A 25,829-nucleotide genomic window follows, 5' to 3' on the forward strand; every position below is an offset into this window, starting at 1 on the left:
AAAGCACAAGAAGTCTCCCTTGCTCCCGTCTCCTTTCCAAGGAAACTCACCCTGTGAAGGGCTATCCAGAAATTCCCGCTGCTTTGAGGAGTTTGATACAAAATATAAAATAAAAATATTTAAACTGGAGAAAGTCAACCAGCTTTGCAATCTCAAAACACCCGTTAATTAACTTCAAATGGGAAAGAAGAACTTTGTGCAATGTAGAAGGATGTATATTTTGGGCCGGTTGCTTAACAACTGAAAAGGAAAGATGAAAACCAAAACATATTTTGACCATTACTGGTGCTTTGAATAGGTTTGCTCTTGGATATGACAGAACTCTGCTTAATTGGAACATCTGCATTGGGCCTGTGCTTGTATCTTTGTTTCTGAAGAACAGAGAAGTAAGGATTACTAAAGGATTAGAAAGAAGACTTTGGTTTATATTGACTAGGAATGCCAGCGCACCAGTGGCTTCTTTTTAACTTTTGACTCTTTCACAAATATAAAATGCTAGGCCTGTTGATTCTACCTCACTGGCAAGAGTCCAGAAATGACACACTGGGACTGGGGTACAGGCAGTTGTATTGGTAGCAGTTCAACTGGTGGGTCCGCAGTCCAGTGGAGGCCAGGATACAGGATAACTGGAACACAGCAAGCAAAGCAGGAACAGGATGAAACCACATTGCTGTTGCAAAGCCAAAGGCTGAAACATAGGCCTTATATAGTCCTCCTGAGCTTGCCTCCAGGGGCACAACCTCGTCTGACCACGCCTGCTGGCCTGCACCTAATTCCCCCAAGGCAAGCATGACCAGGGTCTGGTCCCTGAAAATCCTCACAGCACTCAGGGCCTGGCTGCTGAGAACACAATGCTCATTACAGTGCTCTTTTAAACAGGGGTTAACTGTTGGGATACTGCCGGGGAGACAAAGTCCATTATGACTCCACGTCGTCTCCGGACGTCCATTGATCTCCCCTAGACACGCAGTATCAGCAATTAGCGACACGAGCTCCAGAAATAGCTTGCCACATTCCAGAACTGATGCACGCTCTATCAGCAGATAATGCACAGCAAAATATGCACTCAGGAGAGCATTATTTACAAGTTTATTTCTGCGTTGATCAGAACAAAGAAAAACATGACTGCCTGCTTCAGTGTTCCGGCACCGAGAGAGACGAAAACAAAGACACAACAGAAACATCCTGTGAAACAGGAAATACGCAGGCTGTGACACAAACATCCTGCTTCCTTTTAAGGTGGAACGGAAATATCCTAACATTAACAACCTTTCTTCTGTCAAGGCCTGCATTCCATAGCGGATCATATGTCTGTGATCCTATACCAGAAGTGAGCAGAGCCAGGACTGATGATGGGCAGAGCCAGTGAGGGAAAATAAAGTTCTGGAATAATTAATCCAGAATAAAGACTGCCTCGTTTCAGTTTTCATCACGACTACCTCAGAGTAAAATCCTACTCAAAAGTACGTTCCACTATGTTTGATGGGGTTACTCTCAAGTATACAACAGGCCAGTACATCTCCTAACAATTTGTTCTGAAACGACTAAGAAGGGTCGTACCTCAATTGAGAGTCAGTGTGGTGTAGTGGTTAAGAGCGGTAGTCTCGTAATCTGGTGAACCGGGTTCGCGTCTCCGCTCCTCCACATGCAGCTGCTGGGTGGCCTTGGGCTTGTCACACGTCTCTGAAGTCTCTCAGCCTCACTCACCCCACAGACTGTTTGTTGTGGGGGAGGAAGGCAAAGGAGATTGTTGGCTGCTTTGAGACTCCTTAGGGTAGTGATAAAGCGGGGTATCAAACCCAAACTCTTCTTCTTCAGTGACAATGCAACTGCTTTGCACGTTAAAGATCTCATGTTCAGTCCCCAGCTTCTCCTGGTAGGGCTGGAAGAGAACCCCGTCTGAAATTCTGGAGGGTTGTTGCCCATCAGTGTAGCCCATACTGAGTTAGATGGACCAGTGATCTGGCTCAGGAGTTTCCCCTGCCTGATGTTCAACTAGACTTTACTCAGAGCTAACATGTTGAAATGAATGACCATGACTAAGGCATATGAATTTCAATAAATCTACTCTGAGAAAAGTTTAGCTGAATACTATCCTACCTTCATAACTGGAAGAGGGGGAATCCTATCCAGGAGAAAGATTTTTAACTCTCCCCTCCCAACGAAACCCCACCTCTGTTCCTTCCAGCAGCGGATACCAGGTGGCATAGCTCCAGAACTCTTTCTCCTGAGCTCCCCACCTTCTGCCTTTTTCCTCTCTTGCCACATGGCCTGTCCGGAATCCCTGCTAATGGCCTGCTAGAATGGACATTATCCTCAAAATGGTCACCCACGGTCACGGGGACAAGTTGGCACCCCTGCTGGCCTCTAATGGGTCTCCAAAAATTTCTGGAGGACCATAGATTACCCCCATCACCGCTTCAAATGTTTACTATTACAAACCTAACTGTAGCGTTTCATGTCTTTGGGGTAAGGTGTTTTTTTCAAAACTAGCTTGCTAAAACAATTTAGAATATTAATTTTCTAATGGGTTCACTTTTTTTAATGGGTTACATTTTTTTTAATGGGTTAACATTTCCCTCCAGTGAATGATGGCATGAATGATGGTCAACTGTGCTAGCTGAAATATTTTAAATCAGCTGAATAGTACAGTTTATGTTTCTTCCTCTGTTCTCTGTTTTATCATTATCATTATTATTATTATTAGTAATAATAATATGCAAGTTTGACTTTTATAGATTATTTCTCATACAGAACAGTAATTCTCAACTGGAAATGTCTAATGCCATAGAAAAATAGAAATCTAAATTGTCGCAGTGATGATGATTATGATGATTCCAAGTGTTGAACCTAAAGGATTTCTAAGAATAGTTTATCATTGCAAAAAAAGAGAGAGGCATTTGCGAATTTCGTTTCAGATGGGGAATTAAAAGAAGACAAAACCTTTTCTGAGTGCATGACAACAGCTCCCTCTACTGCTTTTTCTAGGGTAAGTTCATACAAGGGTTTTTCATTGTGCAAAAAAGCCAAGGCATTTTGGATGGCCAGAGAGTCCCTCATTTGAAACTTGAACTGTGTGATTGAATGGATAAGTAAACAAAAGCTCAGATTAACTTAATTTCTTAAGACTTGTTCATTTAGGCCAATGAACACTGCATTTTAGCCTTTGTGAGCTAGTCCTACAAGATCTGATTAAAGGAAAATGCTATGCTGCCCGGATCAAAAAGAATTAGTTGTAGTCTTGCTGCAAGGGATTTCCTCCCCAGAACAATGGAACTTCTCTGTTGGTCCCATTACTGTTGACCTTTCATGGAAGACAATCTTACTCAGCTACAAATGATAGCCAAAGAAGAAGAAGATCGTTGACTTCCAGCTAGGCTACAGTCTGGATGGTATGACACTTCAGTGCCTGAGAGGGGTAGTGTTCTGTATGCAAAAAGGGAATATGCAACAGGGGGCTGAAATAGAATCAAGACCAAATTTGCCTTCCAATCTGGATGTAATGATAATAATAATAGATTTATTTATACCCTGCCCATCTGGCTGGGTTTCCCCAGCCACTCTGGGCAGCTTCCAACAAAATATTAAAAATGCAATAAAACATCAGACATTAAAAACTTCCTTAAACACGACTGCCTTCAGATGTCTTCTAAAAGTCAGATAGTTGTTTATTTCCTTGGCATCTGATGGGAGGGCATTCCATAGGGCGGGCGCCACTACCGAGAAGGCCTTCTGCCTGGCATGTTATTTTAGGAAATAGAAATTGGGTCAGGTCACTGTCACTTCTAAATGCAGACTGAATTAAATCTCTCCCCAAACTTTGTCTTGATTGAACAAAAATGTATATTAAAATGTGTCTGTTTTGTGAAGAAATGTATACAAAACCAATGTGAATTTTCAGGCAGTTGTTGTTGTTTAAATAGCAAATTGATACAGAAATGGGAAAGAGCAGAGTTATGAAGGAACAAGTGCAAAACTGCCATTGACCAGCAACAGAACAATCTGTGCATTTCTATGCATTTGTAGAGAATCAGAAAGTACATAGACTGTAGCCTCGGTGTTGTTTGCAAAGAGGACTGTGCATGATAGCTCCATCAGAGAACCAAGAAGTTCATTATCATAGGCTGCAAAGGAGTAAACCCAATTTGAATTGCATTAGGAATCCTTTTAGGCTCCTGATTCTAGATTGCATAACTTTAATATGTGCAGATCAAAACCTCTTGGGACATGATAAAAAAATTGATAAGGGCACCACACAATAAAAAGGCAGAGGCATATCTACTAGGAATTCTTGATAAAGATATCCCAAAGGATAAAACTAACATATTCTTATACGCGACAACAGCGGCAAGAGTTTTGATTGCTATCTATTGGAAAAAGGATAGCATTCCAACAAAAAGAGACTGGCTGGGGAAATTTTGCGAGTACCTGGAGCTAGCAAAATTGACAGATTTAATAAGGAGAAAACCTAAAACTATGGTCATGAAGCAATGGGAGTGTTTAAATGATTACTTACAAAACCAGGGCTCGGCTACTAAAATCTGGTTGTGTTTAGAATAATCTTGTGTCTTATTTCTTCCTTTTCTTTATCTTCTTGTTCTTTTCTTTTATATTTTACCTTTCATTTCTTTTCTTTATTGTGAATATTGTTTTGTAGAGGTGTAAATCATTGTAAATATGCGAAGAGGTAAAATGTTTTCTAATTTTCTCTTGGTTACATGTACTTTCCTTTTTTGTATATTTGTATTTTTTTCTAATTTGTACTCAGTAAAATTAATAATAATAATAATAAAAACTTTAATATGTGCAGGTTCAGAGAGAGAAAATGGAATTTGTCACCTGCATTTGTGGATTTGGAGAGGTACGGCAATTTAAATTACTACCGGTGCTTTTTTTTCTGTGGGTAATCAAGGGTACGCAGTACTGACACCTTTCCCCCCCTAGAAGAAAAGCAGTGGTTAAAAGTGTGGCTAAAACTTACTGTAACAACTTCAAGGGTGAGTACCGGCACCTTTTTTCTAGAAGAAAAGCACTAATTACTGTTATTAGTTTTCGTATTTTTATAACCCTTCTTTCTTCCATTAGGAAACTCAAGGTCAGGGCTGTCTTTACCTGGGGGTGCAAGGGGTGTGGGGCACCTGGGTGCCAAATTCTGGGGGGCGCCAGGCACCCACCGCTGAAGCCGCCTCAGCTCTTAACTACCTACCTGTTATGAAATAATAAACAATTTTGATCAAGCTAGAAAAACAAAATACATATATACCTAGGTATTACCGAAATGTATACCTACTGTTTCACTAAAAGGACTTTTGACTTTGTGTGCTCATTTACCAAAGACACACCGCGCCAGCGGCACTTGTCATTCACAACGGTGCCATGCACGCGAAATTAACTCTTACATCATAATAAAAGTTCATTTGGGGGCTAAACTAAATTTGGGGGTGCTGGGCGGATCTTTGCATCCTGGCGGTGCATATGCTAAAGACTGCGCTGCTGAAGGTAGTGTAGATGTGGCTCCCAAGCAGTTACTCATCCAGGAATGACCTGCTTAGTGGTGGCCCCATGAACCTTCAGACCAGTTATCAACAGCAGCAGCAGCACCACCACCACCACCAACAGCGTATATGGCAATTTACAAAGAATGCCATCTGCCCCCAAGTGCCCTTCAGTATAGAAAACAGACTAAAGAGAGCCAAAAGAAGAAAGGGTGTGAAATAGAGGTACAGATAGAGAACGGAAGGATATCTTTTTGTTGCAATTCTGTGTGTTTAGATTTACTAATGCTAGAGCAGGGTTAGGGAACCTGTGGTCTCCGTAGTTGAAGTCCAACAACATCTGGAGGGCTACAGATTCCCTGTCCCTGCAGTAGGCCATGAAGGTTGCAATGGCGTCATGGAAATTGTGGGCTTTGAGGAGAGATTTAAAGCAAGCAGGAGACACAGATATTCTGGGAAGCAGCTCCATGCCTAAGTGGCAACAAGAGGGAAAGGATAGAGTTGTTTCAAGGCAGCAGAAGACCTTTATACAGTGAAAGGTGCTACAGCAGAATAAATGAAAAATGCAGGGGTAAGATCAGAGAGAAAAGAGCAGCAAGGGTTTGGGTGGTAAGGAAAATAAGCTTGTTCAGGATCAGGGAGCAGACAGGAAGCCAGGGTAGGGATTTCAGATTGTGCAACACCTGGTCTGAGGTGTATGCAGGCCTCCCATTATGGCTTTTGACAACTGAGATGTATATTTCAAGGAGCACCCTGTTTCTGTGACTGTAAGTTGTTTAAAACTGTTTTGAACATGGTGTTTTAATTGTTGTAACCCACTCTGGTAGCTTAGAGTTGAGGGGTGGGTAATTAATTAATTAATTAATTAATTAACTACCACCACCACCTGTGGGCTTGTCCACCCTTCGCTTGTCTTAAGCACAGCTCTGAGCGGTTTTCCATTTGCCCTGGGAAAACCTGCTCTTTACCATGGAATTGGAGCAAACTTCCATCTGCAGAAAACCTGGTGGACGTATGCAGTAAAGAGCCGGTTTTCCCGGGGGAAAGTGTGGATGAGCCCTTAGTTTATCTGACTTGAGTGCTGACAGGAAAAGGAAAGAGAGAGCGAGAGAAAGGGTCCTTTGTGAGTCTCCTTGCCGATGTGTATTGGAAGACAGATCATGTGTATATTGCTTTATATGCATGCTTCAGAACATAACCTTAGTGCTTTGAAGGCTGAAGGAGGAGGAGAAAAGCACCCCAAATATTGTAAGGGGGCACAGATGCCCATAGGGATTGCATATTCCCATCCATTTCAATGGGATTTGTGTCAAGAGAATTGTATGCCCCCTCTTGCTTAATGAGTACAAATTAGTAATTATCCCAGTAGTAATTCAAGATGATTATTTGTAATTTATGGGAAATGCTGATGTTATATCAAATGCAGAAACCCTTATTTGCCAAACGCTTTCCTTTTTTGGCATTCTGAGCCCTCCGTTTTGGACAATGAGCATTATTTTTGCCAGCATATAAATATGAACAGGTTTTCTGTATAAATTATATATTCTCTTTGGCAACCAGTCCTTGGCAGTTCCTAACAATTAGAAATATTAGTCATGACTGCATAGAGGGAAGAGAACAGAGTCTGGGGCTTACAAATCTCCTCAGGGTCCAGAAATTGCTCTTGGCAGACTGAGCTGTAAGCCTTTTTTATCCACTCACATTATTCTGGTTTTCAAAACTGTCTGCATGAGTCAATGGGGCGTGCTTTGCTTCATGTGGGAAGGGACTGTGTGGATGATTTGTACAATGCAGACTTCCCATTCTCCTCAGTAAGCTCTGCTGTGGGTTTTATTTTAAAAGGGTTGCAGTTGCAGTTGTGCTGGACGCTTTACGAAAGACCACTGAGAACCCATGTTCGGCCATTTTGAAGCTTTGGTCTCCAAAGCTTCATTTCAACAATGTTATAGGATGGATATCCTGGATGCTAAGATTTCAGTACTATTATAATAATGGCTGCTGTGGTCTGTACTTCCCTCTTCTGTGAGGGGAAAACTACAGTTCCCATCATTCTTTGAGGAAAGTCATACAATTTAAATGTGAATTGGATGTGCTTCAAATGCATGGCGAGTGTTATGTACTGAAGTTCTCACCCTGGGCCAGCAGGGGGAATACTGTAGATAGTTATGCAAATGAAGGAACGAAAGTGACGTTCAGTGATTGGATAGTTTGTATGCAAATGAAGGATCGAAAGTGACGTTCAGTGATTGGATAGTTTTAGAAAGTTGCTACAGTAACTGTTGTACTGGAGCTCTATATAGGCAGGCTGACTGAGCCCTTCAGTTCAGTTCTGTCTGGCCTCTGAATAAAGAAGAGCTGTTTGAAGAATCGCTGTGTCGTCTGATATGTTCACCCACAACTTAACAGCGAGAGATGCACTTTTCCTGATCTTTTGCCTCCACACTATGTATAGATAACAAAATGTAACCGATTTAAACATGCCTCATTTCAGACCCTCCAGGTGTCCCTATTTTCAAAGAACAGTCCTGGATTTACAGAAGGTCTCCCGGTTTCTGATTCTTAGGACATCCCTATTTTCATCAGAGAAATGTTGGAAGTTATGGAGTTATGTGAACCCCCTGCCCCCAAGCCAAGGAGATAAGTAACTATACAACCTTTAGAAGACACATGAAGTCAGCCCTGTTTAGGAAAGTTTTAAAATGCTTAATGTTTTATCATGTTTTTATACGTGTTGGTAGCCGCCCAGAGTGGCTGGGGCTACCCAGTCAGATGAGTGGGCTAATAATAATAATAATAATAATAATAATAATAATAATAATAACTACTACTACTACTACTGTTACTACTACTATTGAATAAGATGTCCCTATTTTCATCAGATAAATGTTGGAAGGTATGTTATTTTATATTCATTCATTCAGTATCACATTTATATCCCCACCTTCTCTCCAGGGAGCTCAAGGTGGTGTAATTTGTTTCTTCTCCTCCCAGTTTTATCCCCAGAAATTCTTCCATGGCTAGCATCCATCTTCTGCAATGTCTGTGTCTGGGAGTATTCTACTGATTTATTATAATACCTTTTATTCTAGATTAAGCAATCCATGACTATTGTAATTATGGAGCCCTCCTTTTATTGTTCTTTAGCACTAAACAGAGCGTCCACTTAAGAGAACAACAAAGGGCTCAGCTTGTTGGAAGAAGTAACTAATCCATACTAAATGATTTTTGTGAATGCCTCTTATTTCCAAATCAATTTTTACCACAGTACTTGCAATGTATTGTGCCGCAAGAGTTGCCAGATTCTGGATGTCATGAAGCAACATAAAATGACTTGGTGTATAGAAACATTTGTCTTTTTTTCTACACTGTTCCCAAGTAATCTAATGGCCAAATTCCAGTCAGAACTATTATTCTTGAATTTCCTTTGCCGTGAAAACAGGATGTGACAGTCTTCTCTTGTTATTAAGCTAATCTTTGAGTTGCTCATTGCTCTGGCATTACATATTGCAACGCTCCAGCTAATTAGCTGATTGTAGTCAGAGGTTGGAGACCAAGAAACTAGTCCCTAAGGTAGCCAGGTGTTAAATAACACGTATTAGAGCCAACACGTTGATTGCTTCTGAAGAAAGATGGGGAAACAATGCCATTTGTGGAGCAGAGTTGTAATTTGTTCGGTGTTCTCCATCAAGCAAGTGGACTGCCTCAAAGCTCAGCTGCAGTCCTGAAAAGATCTCCTTCCAAATGGAGAGTACTCAAAACAGGTCTGATTTTAGTTAACTTAGATGTAAACAAGTGGAATCATTTATCACATCCTCGGGGGAAATGGAAAGAAATAGAAATTAAGGGATTGCCTTTCAGACACAGCTTGCCGGCTCTCAACCTCACCCAGGCATTGGTATTATTAATAAGATTTTCTTTCTAGATTGTGAGATGGTTTGGTCAGAGTGGATATACCCCGCTGTCATTGTACAGCGTGAAGCCAGTTCTGTACTCCAAGATGCAAAGGGGAGAGACAGACAGAGGAAGGCACTCTAAGCAAGCCAGTCTCTGTTTCTTTGTCATCATATATAGGGACTTTATATACAAATGAGTTTGTGAGTGCTTGGGAGAGCGCATAACACCAATTCTGAAAGGGGAAACCAGCTATTTATATGGAAGTGCTTCCCCCCTTCCTTCAAGTATGGTATCTCCTGCTAGGAGGCTTGACATGGGTTGCCGTTGTGATAAACAACGCCTTCTAACACAGTTGTAACCCCTTAAGGCAGGGATAGCCGACATGTTGCCTTCCAGATGTTATGTACCACAACTCCCATGATCCATGGCCAATGACAATGGTGGCTGGGGCTGATGGGAGTTGCAGTCCAAAACATCTGGAGAGCACCGTATTGACTATCCTTGCCTTATTTCAGGAGGAAGGGTGGAGTACAAATTGCACTGGCAATTGCTGGTGATGGAGCAGTGTCCTCTGTCATACTTAAGGGAAGCAGGCTAGATTTGGGGGTACAGGGTAGAGGACATGACATACACAGCTCCATAGCTCAACAGCAGAACATCTCCAGAAGGTCCCAGATTCAATCCCTGACATTTCCCAGTAGGGCTGAGAGAGAGTTCTATCTGAAATCTGGAAAGCTGCTGATAGCGTAGAATAGAAAATATGAAGCCAGATGGACCATTCATCTGCTTCAGTACAAGGCAGAGCCCCATGTTCCTCTCACATCTTGGAACTTCTCTCTTACTCCCCAGTGTCTGCTGTCTGAGGCGGTCACCTTACACTGCTCAATGATAGGGCTGCCCCTGTTTAATCCCTATTGCTAGGAGCTGTCGAGCTGCCTGTTCAAGAACGGTGATCCATGGCTGCAGGTTTTGAGTAAAAGGGGATGGAGAGATTTGCTGGAGTCTCTAAAGACAAAGCTGGGGCGGGGAAGAGCAGCTTTTTCTCACCAGTTCCAGCATATGGCACTGAAAGTCCAGATAAATGCACTCGGCAACATGCATGTACGAACATGCACAATGCCCTTAATTCCCCCACTTTTGAAAAATTGTGGGAAGACCCTGGAAGGTAGTTGCCAACCAGTGGTGACAATACTGAGACAGATAGACCTCAGCCCACCTTTATGAGTCATTACACATATGCTCAGCATCATCCCTACTGACTCATAGCTGCTCTCCAGGCTTCCAGACAGGATCTTTCTCTCAACCCTACCTGGAGAAATTGGGGGTTAAGCCCAGGCTGTATGGAGGACTATGGTAGTGTTGATATTTAGGGAGAGCTGATCCAGAGCCTGAGAGAGCTACAGAATCAAGAAGAACTGCCACAGGGTTGCCCATAACTACACTAACCCACAAAAGCTTGTGCCATATTGAATTCCGTATTTGTTCAAGTGGCCGCGAGTCTCTTTCTTATATCTGTAAAAAATACCAAAAAAGCAAAATCCCACCACATGCATCTTCTGGTGTCACTATAACATTGTGATGAGGAAAGCTGCATCCCCTCACAGAAGAAATTTTATCTTCTTATAGAAATCCTCTCCGGATCTGGATCTGGCAGTTTTTCTGAGATTCTCCACTGTAGCATTGCAGTTTAAGGGTCATTGCTGCCCTGATATTTAGCTTAGTGCAATTCCCACCTTCTGATTAAATTAAATGGATTGGATGGAATTGGTCTCGCCGTTTAATCATATTTAGCCTGTTTCATGAAAAGACTGAGCCTGTTCTCTTCCAGTGTTTGCTAATGCAAAGAGCAATCGGAATGCTTCCTCACCCCATCAGGGTGTTATTAACATCTGTCTATCTGACACCTGTCTATCTGTATACAGAAGCAGTGGCCAATTTTCCATCGTAGTCTAAAATCATAGTCTGGAAAACAGAAGCAAATAAGAGCCAGCCTGAGCTTCAGTGACTGGAATCACTAGAGCCACACACCCTGTCTATTATAACATTTTGCTGGTTACTAGATGCTAGATGACACATTACATTATTCATGTGCATATTATGGGAGAAGATCAACCGTGCCTATCCTCACTTACGATGCAAACCCTTGCTATTTGTTTTACAAGGCACTGTATGTGTTGACCGGTCCTTTATAAATAAGGGATGCTGTTGTTGTTTAGTCGTTTAGTTGTGTCCGACTCTTCGTGACCCCATGGACCAGAGCACGCCAGGCACTCCTGTCTTCCACTGCCTCCCGCAGTTTGGTCAAACTCATGTTTGTAGCTTCGAGAACACTGTCTAACCATCTCATCCTCTGTCGTCCCCTTCTCCTTGTGCCCTCCATCTTTCCCAGCATCAGGGTCTTTTCCACTGAGTCTTCTCTTCTCATGAGGTGGCCAAAGTATTGGAGCCTCAGCTTCACGATCTGTCCTTCCAGTGAGCACTCAGGGCTGATTTCCTTCAGAATGGATAGGTCTGATCTTCTTGCAGTCCATGGGACTCTCAAGAGTCTCCTCCAGCACCATAATTCAAAAGCGTCAATTCTTCGGCGATCAGCCTTCTTTATGGTCCAGCTCATGAGCCAACAGTGTGACGCGGCAGCTAAAAAAGCCAATGCAATTCTGGGCTGCATCAATAGGAGTATAGCATCTAGATCAAGGGAAGTTATAGTGCCACTGTATTCTGCTCTGGTCAGACCTCACCTGGAGTACTGTGTCCAGTTCTGGGCACCACAGTTCAAGAAGGACACTGACAAACTAGAACGTGTACAGAGGAGGGCAACCAAAATGGTCAAAGGCCTGGAAACAATGCCTTATGAGGATCGGCTAAGGGAGCTGGGCATGTTTAGCCTGGAGAAGAGGAGGTTAAGGGGTGATATGATAGCCATGTTCAAATATATAAAAGGATGTCACATAGAGGAGGGAGAAAGGTTGTTTTCTGCTGCTCCAGAGAAGCGGACACGGAGCAATGGATACAAACTACAAGAAAGAAGATTCCACCTAAACATTAGGAAGAACTTCCTGACAGTAAGAGCTGTTCGACAGTGGAATTTGCTGCCAAGGAGTGTGGTGGAGTCTTCTTCTTTGGAGGTCTTTAAGCAGAGGCTTGACAACCATATGTCAGGAGTGCTCTGATGGTGTTTCCTGCTTGGCAGGGGGTTGGACTCGATGACCCTTGTGGTCTCTTCCAACTCTATGATTCTATGATTCTATGATTCTATGCTCTCACTTCCATACATCACTACTGGGAAAACCATGCTTTTACTATACGGACCTTTGTTGGCAAGGTGATGTCTCTACTTTTTAAAATGCTGTCTAGGTTTGTCATTGCAAAACAATGAAGAACTCAGAAGAACTTGAAGAACTCAGAGAAGCTATGAACTATGCCGAGCAAGGGATGCTAGCAGTCTGGAATCCGGCTAATGGCCCAATGGGACCTTTGATGCAGCAGCACTTTAGAGAAGTGGGCAGCAGGAGAGCCAGCTTGGTCCTGCAACCATGGGTGCTCAGGGCTGTGGTTGCCATGCAGCATGCATGGCCCTGGCACCGAAATTTGTGGGTGCCCGGCCACTTCATTGGGAATTTTGTGGGTGCTCGGGCACCCAAGGCCCTAGGGAGTTGGCACCTATGGTGGGCAGTGAGATGTTGGCATCTGTGCTAATGGAGTGGCCCATATCCATGCATTGGCCCTGGAAGGCTGCTTCTATGGGATGGAGGCAGATCAGGGAGAGGGTTACGGGTAGCCCTTTCTTGCCAATGCAGAGCTACATATTAGTTTTGCTCTGTAGCTGATATGTTGCACCCTGATCATCCAGACTAGGGGACAGTACGTCATTTCAAAGGAACGAGCTACATTATTATTATTATTATTATTATTATTATTATTATTATTATTCTGCCATTCATCTGTAGATCTCAGGGCAGTTCACAACATAAAATTACAATATAAAAATCACAACATACCTAATAAAAATAATAAGAAAAGCAAACCAATAGCCCTCCCCCAGCACATTTAAAAGGGCATTGGATAAGGTGAAAGGTAATGGACCCCTGGACAGTTAAGTCTAGTCAAAGGCAACTATTGGGTCGTGGCGCTCATCTCTTTTTCAAGCTGAGGGAGCAGGCGTTTGTCCACAGACAGCTTTCTGGGTCATGTGCCCAGCATGACTAAACCGCTTCTGGCACAATGGAACACCGTGACGGAACCAGAGCGCATGGAAATGCTGTTTACCTTCCTGCTGCAACGGTACCTATTTATCTACTTGCGCTGGCATGCTTTTGAACTGTTAGGTTGGCAGGAGCTGGGACAGAGCAACGGGAGCTCACCCCATTGTGGGGATTCAAACTTTCTGATAGGCAAGCCCAAGAGGCTCAATGGCTTAGACCACAGCGCCAGGATATCAATCAGCTAGAAGACCTGGTTGAAGAGTTTTTGGCCTGGCGCCTAAAGGTGTATAATGAAGGCACTAGGTGGGCCTCCCTGGGGAGAGCATTCCACAAATGGGGAGCCACTGTAGAAAAGGCCCATTCTCATGTTGCCAACCTCTGGACCTCTTGTGGAGGAGACACATGAAGAAGCGCCTCAGAGGATGATCTCGGGGTCCAGTTAGGTTCATTTGGAGAGAGGCAGTCCTTGTGATAACTTTTCGCTATCTGTGCTATAACTTGGATGTTTTGTTAGGCGCAACACAAAATGAACTATTATCTTCCACGCTGCAGCGAAAGCCCAGTCAGACCGTATGATTCACTGAGAAACCCTCTTAAATCTGCAGGGAACTCTCAATATGGGTTCCCATCGCCTCCCAGTGGCTTATTAAACTAGATACAAACCTCCTGGAGACAAGTCGCGGGCATGTCTTTTATTACAAGTCACAAGGGATTTGCTCAGGGGAGTCTGACATTTTCCAGAATGTTTGATACTTGCAAGACAAGCACACATTTTAATTACAAACAATTTCTTCCTTGGCACCGTACCATCTGTTTGAGTGACTCTTATTCCCCCTCTCGCGGTAGTGAGGAAGTATTTGCGGCTTTATTAGCCTCTTATTAAAGCTTCACTAAACACCGGCTTGCTTGCTTGCTTACTTGCTTGAGAAATATAAAGGCCTCATTTACCTTTTACAGAAACAAAAACTGAAATTATTGATTACCTGTTTCCTCCGGGACACATTGTTAAACTGCTTCACTTCCAAGCCAGAGAAACTGCACAAAGCAGAAAATCCCCCCTGAAAATGTAAAAAGGTCAATGGTGCATTTGATGACATGTGTGCTTATGAAGCCACATAATTCATCATTTGTTACGACAGAGCTTTCTCCTGAGGGGCTGTGCGTTTGCCAATAAATATACCATATGCTTGATTCTGCATGGAGATTTTTAAATATTTTTTTTTAAAGTTACCTTCCCTAATCATTAAAGGAATCTCATGAGAACTATGAGCAAAATGCACCAAACCCAGCAGGATTCTCTGGACCTGTAATGCCGGCGGGTTAGAGGGTGAAGTCATGTCTTTGTCAGAGCTCAGTTGTTCAGTAAAATGTGTACAATTAAATATTTCACTTGCACTCTTTCTTTGAGTCCAGCCAAGATCCTGAGGAAGTTGGAGAGAAGATATTACTCTTCCAAATGTTTCTGAAGAATGTCCCTTAGGATGTCCCTATTTTCATCAGAGAAATGTTGGAGGGTATGGAGTTATCTGACCCTCCCGCCGAGCCATCTGAAGGCAGCCCTGTATAGGGAAGGGTTTTTTTTAATGTTTAATATTTTATTATGTTTTTATATATTTTGGAAGGCGCCCAGAGTGGCTGGGGCAACCCAGTCAGATGGGCAGGGTATAATATTAAACATTATCATTATGGGTGGGATTCAGCTACTGAAACCCACCAGCAGAGGCATCTATAGATGTGCAAAGAACTCCCCCCCCCCGCACAACCCCAAATCGGTACAGGGGGATTGGAAGACTCCCCAGAACACTGTGCTGAGGCAGAAGAGGGCAGAATGTTCCATTTTTGTTGTTTAGTTGTTTAGTTGTGTCCGACTCTTCATGACCCCATGGACCAGAGCACGCCAGGCACTCCTGTCTTCCACTGCCTCCCGCAATTTGGTCAAACTCATGCTGGTAGCTTCAAGAACACTGTCCAACCATCTTGTCCTCTGTCATCCCCTTCTCCTTGTGCCTTCAATCTTTCCCAACATCAGGGTCTTTTCCAGGGAGTCTTCTCTTCTCACGAGGTGGCCAAAGTATTGGAGTCTCAGCTTCAGGATCTGTCCTTCCAGTGAGCACTCAGGGCTGATTTCCTTCAGAATGGCTAGGTTTGATCTTCTTGCAGTCCATGGGACTCTCAAGAGTCTCCTCCAGCACCATAATTCAAAAGCATCAATTCTTCGGTGATCAGCCTTCTTTATGGACCAGCTCTCACAGCCATACATCACTACTGGGAAAGCCATAGCTTTAATTATACGGACCTTTGTTGGCAAGGTGATGTCTCTGCTTTTTAAGATGCTGTCTAGGTTTTTCATCACTTTTCTCCCAAGAAGCAGGTGTCTTTTAACTTTGTGACTGCTGTCACCATCTGCAGTGATCACGGAGCCCAAATTATCTGCTTAGTGCTACATTGAATTCCTCCTCTTTTCTCAGAATTAGCATTTGAATCACATTCAGGCTCAAACTCCACATTATACTAAGCACATTATTCTAAAATCATGCTTAGTGCTGGCCACATTGTCTCCTACCAAAAGTCACCCTTCCCCACAGCTTCTAATTTTCCTGCAAGTGTCTTTTATTGGAAAACCCTTCCTGTATGTCATGGTCCCATTCTAGAAGCATTTTCAATAATAATAATAATAATAATAATAATAATAATAATAATAATAATAATAGACAGTTAAAAACGCCCACACAGTTTGACTTTATTAATGATTTTACCACTTATATATTTAAACACATATTTATGTGGTTTACATCATAGGTTAAAACATCTTAAATAAAAGATGTACTACTAAATTAAACATTACACATAAAAATCAGCTACAAACATACAAGAAACATTGTACATTGTAAGGCATAGCAAGGTGCTTCTAAACAAGGCTTGTTTTCAAATATGAAAACATTGCAGCATTGAAACCAGTGAAAGCAGGGGGAAACCTTTAATTCAAGAACTGAACACCTTCTGGAATATTTAAAAATGAGTTTCAACAGCCATCTAAACACAAAGAGCTGGTCTGATCTCCCTGGAGGACGTATTCTATACCGCAAATAAGGCCTTGGATGTGGAAATACCAACAAAATCTTTGCTAGAGATGGGCCAGAGAGCAATGGCTCCCATCAGGCAGTTTCATATGGCTGTACTTAAGATAAACTTTAAAGTCCTAATTGGCTGATTTCTGTGGTAAGACAGCTGAGGGACCAAGCATGTTTTGCTGAGCTTCCACATTTCAAGCTGTGCTTCAGAGTGCCTAAGGGTAAAAAGAACCTCTCAGGAATCTGGTTGACCCCATTGGAAAGCAGAGGGTTGCCATTTCCAGCTTAAGCTCCCTCATTAATTGTGCTAATGAGCTGTAATTCTGCAGCTCCTCAAGGGCCTGAGGCCTCCTCCACACCACGGCCAAGCAACCTGCAGTGTGATCTGTCCGCTACCTCAGATGCAGCTGAGGAGAATTATACTTCCACTATTAAAAGCAGTGACGCGGGTGGCGCTGTGGGTTAAAGCCTCAGTGCCTAGGGCTTGCCGATCGAAAGGTCGGCGGTTCGAATCCCCGCGGCGGGGTGCGCTCCCGCTGTTCGGTCCCAGCGCCTGCCAACCTAGCAGTTCGAAAGCACCCCCGGGTGCAAGTAGATAAATAGGGACCGCTTACTAGCGGGAAGGTAAACGGCGTTTCCGTGTGCGGCTCTGGCTCGCCAGAGCAGCGATGTCACGCTGGCCACGTGACCCGGAAGTGTCTTTGGACAGCGCTGGCCCTTGGCCTCTTTGAGTGAGATGGGCGCACAACCCTAGAGTCTGTCAAGACTGGCCCGTACGGGCAGGGGTACCTTTACCTTTACCTTTATTAAAAGCAGTGGGTTGCATTGAACTAAAAATTACTCAGAACAGACTGACTGAAATTAAGGGTTCTAAGTGAGTCATCACTAGTCTTCAACATCGTTGTACTGGTCATTTTGTTCAGATGCCTGATTACCGTCTTCCAAAGCAACATAAAAATGGAAAGCGTAATGCTGGTGGTCAACAAAAACGGTTTAAAGACTCTCTCAAGGCAAATCTAAAAAAAAAAAATAGTATAAACACTGACAACTGGGAAACACTGGCCTGTGAGCGCTCCAATTGGAGAACAGCCTTTAGCAAAGGTATCATGGACTTTGAAGATGCTCAAACTCAGGATGAAAGGGAGAAACATGCTAAGAGGAAGGCACGTTTGGCAAACCCTCACTGTGATCAACTCCCACCTGGAAGTCTATGTCCCCACTGTGGAAGGACGTGTGGATCCAGAATTGGCCTCCACAGTCACTTACGGACTCACTGTTAAAACTGTGTTTGTGGAAGACAATCTTATTTTGGCTATGAGTGATCACCGAAGAAGAGGAGGAATTCATTTCAATGGGTATAACTCAGAGGAGTACTTACATTTAATACAACCCAGTGTCAGAAGATTTAAAACAAAAAAAATAAAAGCGAATGCATTTGGTGATTCCAACACAAATGCTTAATGAGTCCTGCAAGTTGATAACATGGTTCTGCATGAAAAACCCTCAGACTTGGAGAAACACTTTTGCCAAAATAATATACAAATGGTTGGGCTATCAGAGAGCTGAGAATATGGGTACCCCACAACTTTTGTTGTCTTCTTAATTGCATGAAATTTTTGATTTACTTCCTGATTATGAATTAAACTTCCAAAGGTCTCATGAATCTCCTATCCTACCACCTTGTACATTTCTTTTAAAATTCATCTAGTTCCCCACCAAGGAACATACTCTCAGACATGATGCAAGAGAGAAGGAAATATTTCGGTGGAAGATCTGATATCCCCTAACCACCCAAAAGAGGTGGGTGCTTTTAGGAATACCCCAGATGGCGAGAAACAAACAACAATAACAAACTGCATAATTTTATATTTCCAGCAATATTTTGTTTTTAACATTTGGACATTTAACAAGGACCTTCTGTGATACAACATTAGCTAAGGATTTCCTGACAATATTAGCTTTACTATGACTGCACCCAAAAGGGACGCGGGTGGCGCTGTGGGTTAAACCACAGAGCCTAGGACTTGCCGATCAGAAGGTCAGCAGTTCGAATCCCCGCGACGGGGTGAGCTCCTATTGCTCGGTCCCTGCTCCTGCCAACCTAGCAGTTCGAAAGCACATCAAAGTACAAGTAGATAAATAGGTTTATCTACAGCGGGAAGGTAAACAGCGTTTCCATGTGCTGCTCTGGTTCCCCAGAAGCGGCTCAGTCATGCTGGCCACATGACCTGGAAGCGGTACGCCGACTCCCTCGGTCAATAAAGTGAGATGAGCGCAGCAACCCCAGAGTCAGTCACGACTGGACCTAATGGTCAGGGGTCCCTTTACCTTTACCTATGACTGTACCCAGGTAAACAGTGATACGCAGTTACACAATAGTAATTTCTTATGAAGATGGGACTTGATGCTGCGTCTCGCCATGAAGACTGCTCAGACAGACTTGAGACATTACTCTCCTTTTGCCTGGAATTCCCCTTCTTACTTTTTCCTCTCCCCGCGCCACCATATCTCAACTCCTTTTTCAGTTCCTCCCGTTTGCTATTAATATACGAATTAGGAGTGGGAGGCTGTTGTTCAAATGGCAGGCATTTATACCCTACCCTTTAGCTAAAAAGGCTCTAGAGCAGCTTACAAAAATCAGTACTAATCGGTTTCGTTTATGTTTTATAATCTCCCTTTCCCCTTTCTTCGGACCACCAATGTACTCCCCTTCTCACATTCTTTTTTGGACCCCATGTGCTCTGTAAAATCTCAAAATCTTCAGTCATTTGAAAACTAGAAAGTTAAATAATAATAGTAAAAAAAATCAGGGAGTATCTTCCGTGTGTTTAATGATTATGTTTTGCAAAATTATAAAGAACACACTTTACTTCGTATTTTAAAAAATCTAAACTAAAACAAGTTTTCTTGGATTTGCTGAAAACTTTTCACAGCATCGTCTGAATGATCTCAGCAAGTATTTCAATTTCAAATACTCTGATTAATTCTACTTTTAGTTAAATATTTGTATTTACTTACTTGATTTTTTTTTTTTGGGGGGGGGGAGCAGCTGCTCCCCTGGCTATGCCCATTGTACCCAGCAATGGAATCCCCCCCCCCCGTCGCCCTGTTGCATCCCCTAAATCTGTCTTAGGGGTTCCCACAATCCTCTGGAGCAGATGTGGGAAGGGTGACAAGGCATGCTTGGAAATGGGGCTACCTTTGAAGGTGGCCCGGAAACTACAACTAATCCAGAATGCAGCAGCCAGACTGGTGACTGGGAGCGGCCACAGAGACCATACAACGCTGGTCATGAAAGACCTGCATTGGCTCCTAGTACGTTTCTGGGCACAATTCAAAGTGTTGGTGCTGACCTTTAAAGCTCTAAATGGCCTCGGCCCAGTAGACCTGAGGGAGCGTCTCCACCCCCATCGTTCAGCCTGGACACTGAGGTCCAGCGCCAAGGGCCTTCTAGCAGTTCCCTCGCTGCAAGAAGCCAAATTATAGGGCACCAGGCAGAGGGCTTTCTCGGTAGTTGTGCCACCCTGTGGAATGCTCTCCCACCAGATGTCAAAGAGAACAACAACTACCAGACTTTTAGAAGACATCTGAAGGCAGCCCTGTTTAGGGAAGCTTTTAATGTTTGATGGACTATTGTATTTTAATATTTTGTTGGAAGCTACCCAGAGTGGCTGGGGAAACCCAGCCAGATGGGGTATAAATAAATAATAATAATAATAATAATAATAATAATAATAATAATATAAAATCTTGTTGCACCAGTAATCTTTGAACAGATGGCCAAGTTGAATACTGCCCCATACCTTTAAAGCACATCCACACCTCAAATAACCCTGAGAGCTGTAATTGACTCCCCAGAGAACTACAATTCCCAACACCCCTAACAAATTACATCCCAGGGTTCTTGGGAGGGCCATAAAGATATGGTGTGTACATAGTATTGGTGACTCTATTTCTGCTCCATTTTGTTGGCACTCACCACCTGTGGTAGCAATTAGAGGGAGCTATACATAAGCAAGGCAATTTGCCCCGCATTTCAGGGCAAATTTGCTCTGGGTTTTCACCAAAATACAGTGGTACTTTGGAAGTCGAATGGAATCCATTGGACTTCCAAAACGTTCAGAAACCAAGGTGCAGCTTCTGATTGGCTGCAGGAAGCTCCTGCAGCCAATCGGAAGCCACGGAAGCCCTGTCGGACGTTCGGGTTCCAAAGAACGTTCGCAAACCAGAACACTCACTTCTGAATTTGCAGTGTTTGGGAGCCAAAATGTTAGACTCGCAAGGCGTTCAGGATCTAAGGTACAACTGTACAGTGGATGCTCGTCTGCGCACATGCGGGTTGTGATTCGGTGCTTGTGCACATGCAGAAAGGCGATTTAGTGCTTCTGCGCATGCGTGACCTCCAAAACCCATACTTCTGGGTTCTGGCGTGTCCGTAACCCGAAAAAACGCAACCTGAAGCATCTGTAACCCGAGGTATGACTGTACTGAGATTCAACACAATCAACACAACAACTGGATTATACGTTTTGGCATGGAAGGGTTTTAATTTAACATATTTAAAAGAACACAATGCTGGAGTGCTGAACCGTAATTTACTCCAAGGTTATGTAGAAGAACTTAACTACACAAATTACAAATGATGTGATTAGCAAAGATTAAATGCTGGCAGCGGGGTAGGGGGCTAAGCCTTCTCTCCCCAGCTGCGATCTCAGTTAAAAACCATCTCGTGCCTCAATTAGCATTAGGAAAATAGTGAATTCCAATGGGACGGCTTTCCCAATGCTAATTGGCACATGGTGAGAATGGGAGGTATTTTAGTGAGGCCTTGGCTGGAAGGCTTAAATCTTCCTGTGTACTGTGGGGCCAGTGACTTTGGCCTTTCTGTGCCTGGTACTTAACTTTTGAAAAATAAAAATAAATGTCCTGATTGTGTGGCACTGGTAGACACACCAGTGCCACACGATGTTGGGTCCTTGCAGACGCCTTGCGTCTCCTTCCTTCTGTGAGGAGAGAGCTGAAAGAAAGTTTCACGCAACACACACTCAGTCCTTCCCAGCGAAGGCCCACGAATGTCTCTGATGATATATATCAGTCCAGGGACAACACAGGACATAACGGAGGAGGGAAGGCAAGGAAAGAAGGAGAAGCAGCCGAGGAAAAAAAGGAAGTGGATTCCCCACATCTCTTCCCTGCAGCCACAGCTGCTACTGTTTATTAGCCAACAAAGCATCTGTTTTGATTTTGCTATGAATTACTGACAATTCATTAAAAAAAACCCAACACACACACACCACGGCATTCACCAAATATCTCAACCGTAATAAACATTTGTTTAATTTGCTTTTTAGGTTTGAACTGATTTTGTAACACAAAGTCTTTCTATATGGCCTCAGGTTCTCTTTTTTGAAGCAAAGGAGAAGTGGGGAGTGGGGGGGGGGAAGCCTTGATATATCATGTTGTTGGCAGGAAAATAAGTATTACTGTAGAGGGAAAGAATTTATAGAGAGTCATGTAAAACAAATGGTTCATAAACCTTTGGTGCATGGAGCAGTGAGTGATGAGCATTTTTACTGGTCTGCAACCAAACTAGGATGCCATAAAATAGGGGCAGGAAGGCATTTGTGCTGCGGAGCCACTTTCAGTTAATGGTACGGTGCCTTTCCCCACATCCTGACGAAAGACCGCAAGCCAAAGGTGCTCCAGACATAATTTCCTCTTCGTACCAAGTTCTTTTATTGCTAAACGCTGTAGACACAATAAACACTGAGCTATCTCTTATCTAGCTGAGGGATGAGGAAGCTGTGACCCTGCAGATGTTCTGAGGGACTCCAGGGCCCGTCTGCTAAGGCGTGCATGGTCAACAGCTAGGGATGATGGGTGTGGTAGTTCAGCAACACTTGGAGAGACACAGTTCCCAGTGGCGTAGCGTGGGTTGTCAGCAGCCGGGGCAAGGCAAGTAATTTGCGCCCCCCCCCCCGCTGCACTGTCCCTCCCCCAGATAGTCCCTCGCTCTCTCTCCACATCGCACCGCACGCCTGGCACCCTCCCCTCCACAGTGGGCGGCGACCCGGCGGCTCGGATCGGATTTGCACAGCCAGCACTTCAGTGAGAGAGAGTGAGTGAGCCAGGTAGGGGCAGAGAGCTGCGAGTGCGAGCGCCCCCCCAGATGTTGCGCCTGGTGCGGCCGGCCCCTCCTGCACCCCCCACGCTACGCCACTGACAGTTCCTTCACCCTTGCATTCTCTTTCATACAAACAGAATCTGAATAATAATAATAATAACAATAATAATACAGTGGTACCTCGGGTTAAGAACTGAATTCGTTCCAGAGGTCCGTTCTTAACCTGAAACTGTTCTTAACCTGAGGTACCACTTTAGCTAATGGGGCCTCCCACTGCCGCCGCGCAATTTCTGTTCTCATCCTGAAGCAAAGTTCTTAACCTGAAGCATGATTTCTGGGTTAGCGGAGCCTGTAACCTGAAGCGTATGTAACCTGAAGCATATGTAACCTGAGGTACCACTGTAAATGCCACTTTAGCTAATGGGGCCTCCTGCTGCCGCCAGAGCACGATTTCTGTTCTCATCCTGAAGCAAAGTTCTTAACCCGAGGTACTGTTTCTGGGTTAGCAGAGTCTGTAACCCGAGGTATAATAATAATAATAATAATAATAATAATAATAATAATAATAATAATAATAATGGTGGTTATTTTTACCCTCCCTTCACAAGGTGCCTGGGGCTTACAGCAATTTAAAACTCCAGTATTAAAGCAAGTTTTCAAAAAAATAAAATAAAAATGGGACACACACACACTATCAAAGGTCAGGGTAAAGAGATCATACCCTCCAACATTCCTCAGCTGAAAATAGGGACATTTCTCACTCCTCTCCAAGTGACCCTCCTTGACCTCCCCTCCATTTTGTCCCCCCACCCTGCAGAGCATTTCCTGTCAGAAGAAGGGCACGTGCCGCCACCAGAAACCCAATGAGACACAGCACAGTCCTGAGAAAAACCCTTAATCCCTATTTCTTTTTATTCTTCGATAGATTTACGAAAAGGAAAACGTGCACCAATAAATACATTTTAGAAAGGGACAAGATTAGACGCAGACACACAAAGCATTTTTAAAAATAAATAAAGGCTCCTTGCACTCTGCTCCACTCCCTCTTTCTTCCCTCCCAGGGTGGCCCTGCCCCCTGCCTCCACCTCAGAGCTGACATGGCAGCAGTTCTCCTCCTCCTCCTCCTTCTTGCCTGCCCTCCAGCAGCCACTACAAGCTGCCTAAGGGAGTAGGCTGTAGTGGTGGCCATGGAGAGGCCACAGAGAGGCAACAGGATATTTCCTTCCCATCACTATTGCTGCCGCCGCTCAGGATAGGCGCTGGCTCATCCTCCTGGAGCTCAGCAGAAGCAGCACTGGCAGGGGAAACAGGGACATTCCGGGATCAAATCAGAAGCTGGGATGGCTTTGGGTGTCCCTGGAGAATAGGGACACTTGGAGAACATGAGAAGTGAATCTTCAGCATTCGTTAGAAACTATTCAAGGAAGGTGCCAGGTGTACCTCTTTGGGGAAGGAATGCCACAACTTGGGCATTGTTGCAGGGAATGCCCTCTCCTGGTCTTCTATTCCCAAAACTTTTGAGGGTGGTGGAACTACCTGGATGGCTCCTTCAGCTGATCTTCACACCTGAAAGGGTCTTCAGGCGCCATCTTTTGGATATTTAGGGTCTAGGTTGCTCAGAGTTTTGAATGCTAAGGTGAGCGCCCAGGAATGAGCTGGCAAAGAATATTGCTATTTTAAAACAGAGGTAACATGATTTCAAAATGGAACGCTAGCCAGCATCTGGCTGCTGTTCCTTTTTGGACTGGGCGAAGTTTCCGAGAATGTAGTAACTTCAGGAAACGCTCATGTGGTCAATTCATGTTTATTTTGGAACGGTCTGTTTAGCTGCACTCACTCACAGCCACTATGCTTGGGTAGTACAAATATGCAAATGCTAAAGGTGGCAGGATTTTGCGGCTGAAAACCCATCCTGATTTTAGGAAGTGCTGGGAACTGTTTTCATTCTCTTTGCTAAAGGCCAGAAAAAACAGTCTGAGTGGCAGGTGTTTGCCTAGGTGTATTAGCAGGATGACTTTTTTTTTAAAAAAAAGACAGGCTAGATATTGCACCATTAAAATGGAAACCTCAATAGCAAGCCTGTTCAAGCTATACTGAGGATGGCCTTACTAAACCAGAGTGTGTTCTTCTTCCCACCCAACCAACCAGAAAGTGCGGCTGGGAGTTAGGAGCCACTACTACCTACAAACAAATTTATGCAAGTTTCGGATTTTACTAATATTTGTGGGCTTAGAATGTAGCCTGTAGAATGTAGCCTGCTTTACAAAGGTAAGGCTTCAAGTTACAAGGAATTTAGTTAGAAATATCGAGAATAACTTTCTGGTGGTAAGAGCTGTTCAAGAGTGGAACACACTTTCTTGGAGGATGGTGGCCTCTCCTCCATTGGAGGTTTTCAAGCAGAGGTTGGGTGGCCATCTGTCATGGATGCTTTAGCTGAGATTCTTTAAGAAAGAAATTTTGTATCTGTGGATTGCCAACACCTTTTACTCAAACCAATATTGTCCTTGTCCATATAATCCTGCTTTGTAACAGTTGCTGCTTACTGTAACCACTATTATGCTATAAGATCCACTATCCTGTATATGGTATGTACAGTTGTTTATGGTTTTTTATATTAATTTTGCTGTAAAAATGTGTGCGATTACGATATTGTATTTATTTGCATTACCTAGAGCCTGTTCTACTGATGAAGCCTAGGATGGCAAAACAAGGCTAACATTCCAGAAATCCTTGTCTTAGACTCTGGGAAAGGATTCTGTGGAACTGTAAAAACCCTTCGTATTGATTATTGGACTTTATGAACAGACAGGTGGAATAGACACTTAAACATGTATGGACCTTATGCATGAATTGACTAGAGAATGAACTGATCCACTGGGTCTTCTGCTTTTTTCATTGAACTTTATGAGACTTCTTTTGAAATCTATGATTTGATACAATGAATAGTATACCTTATTTATTCAAAAGTACAGCCAGTTACGTCTTGTGTGTTTATTAGCTGAGATTCTTGCATTGCAGGGGGTTGGACTAGATGACCCTTGGG

The 25,829-nt window shown here is 43.6% G+C and overlaps 1 long non-coding RNA gene across 3 annotated transcripts; it reads left to right on the top strand.

The window, feature by feature from the left end:
* Window positions 1-1,378: 1,378 nt before the first annotated feature.
* Window positions 1,379-25,829, top strand: LOC310660196. Of its 3 annotated transcripts, none has more exons than XR_014503294.1 (3): window positions 1,379-1,463; window positions 4,811-4,861; window positions 4,945-4,997. It is a non-coding gene; the product is annotated as an uncharacterized lncRNA (long non-coding RNA). The 3 variants fall into 3 exon arrangements; XR_014503295.1 differs by lacking the exons at window positions 1,379-1,463; window positions 4,945-4,997 and adding exons at window positions 2,942-2,989; window positions 25,459-25,829; XR_014503296.1 differs by lacking the exon at window positions 1,379-1,463 and adding an exon at window positions 2,942-2,989.

This window comes from Podarcis tiliguerta, assembly GCF_965153285.1.
Source record: "Podarcis tiliguerta genome assembly, chromosome: 11".
Classification (NCBI taxonomy): Eukaryota; Metazoa; Chordata; class Lepidosauria; order Squamata; family Lacertidae; genus Podarcis; species Podarcis tiliguerta.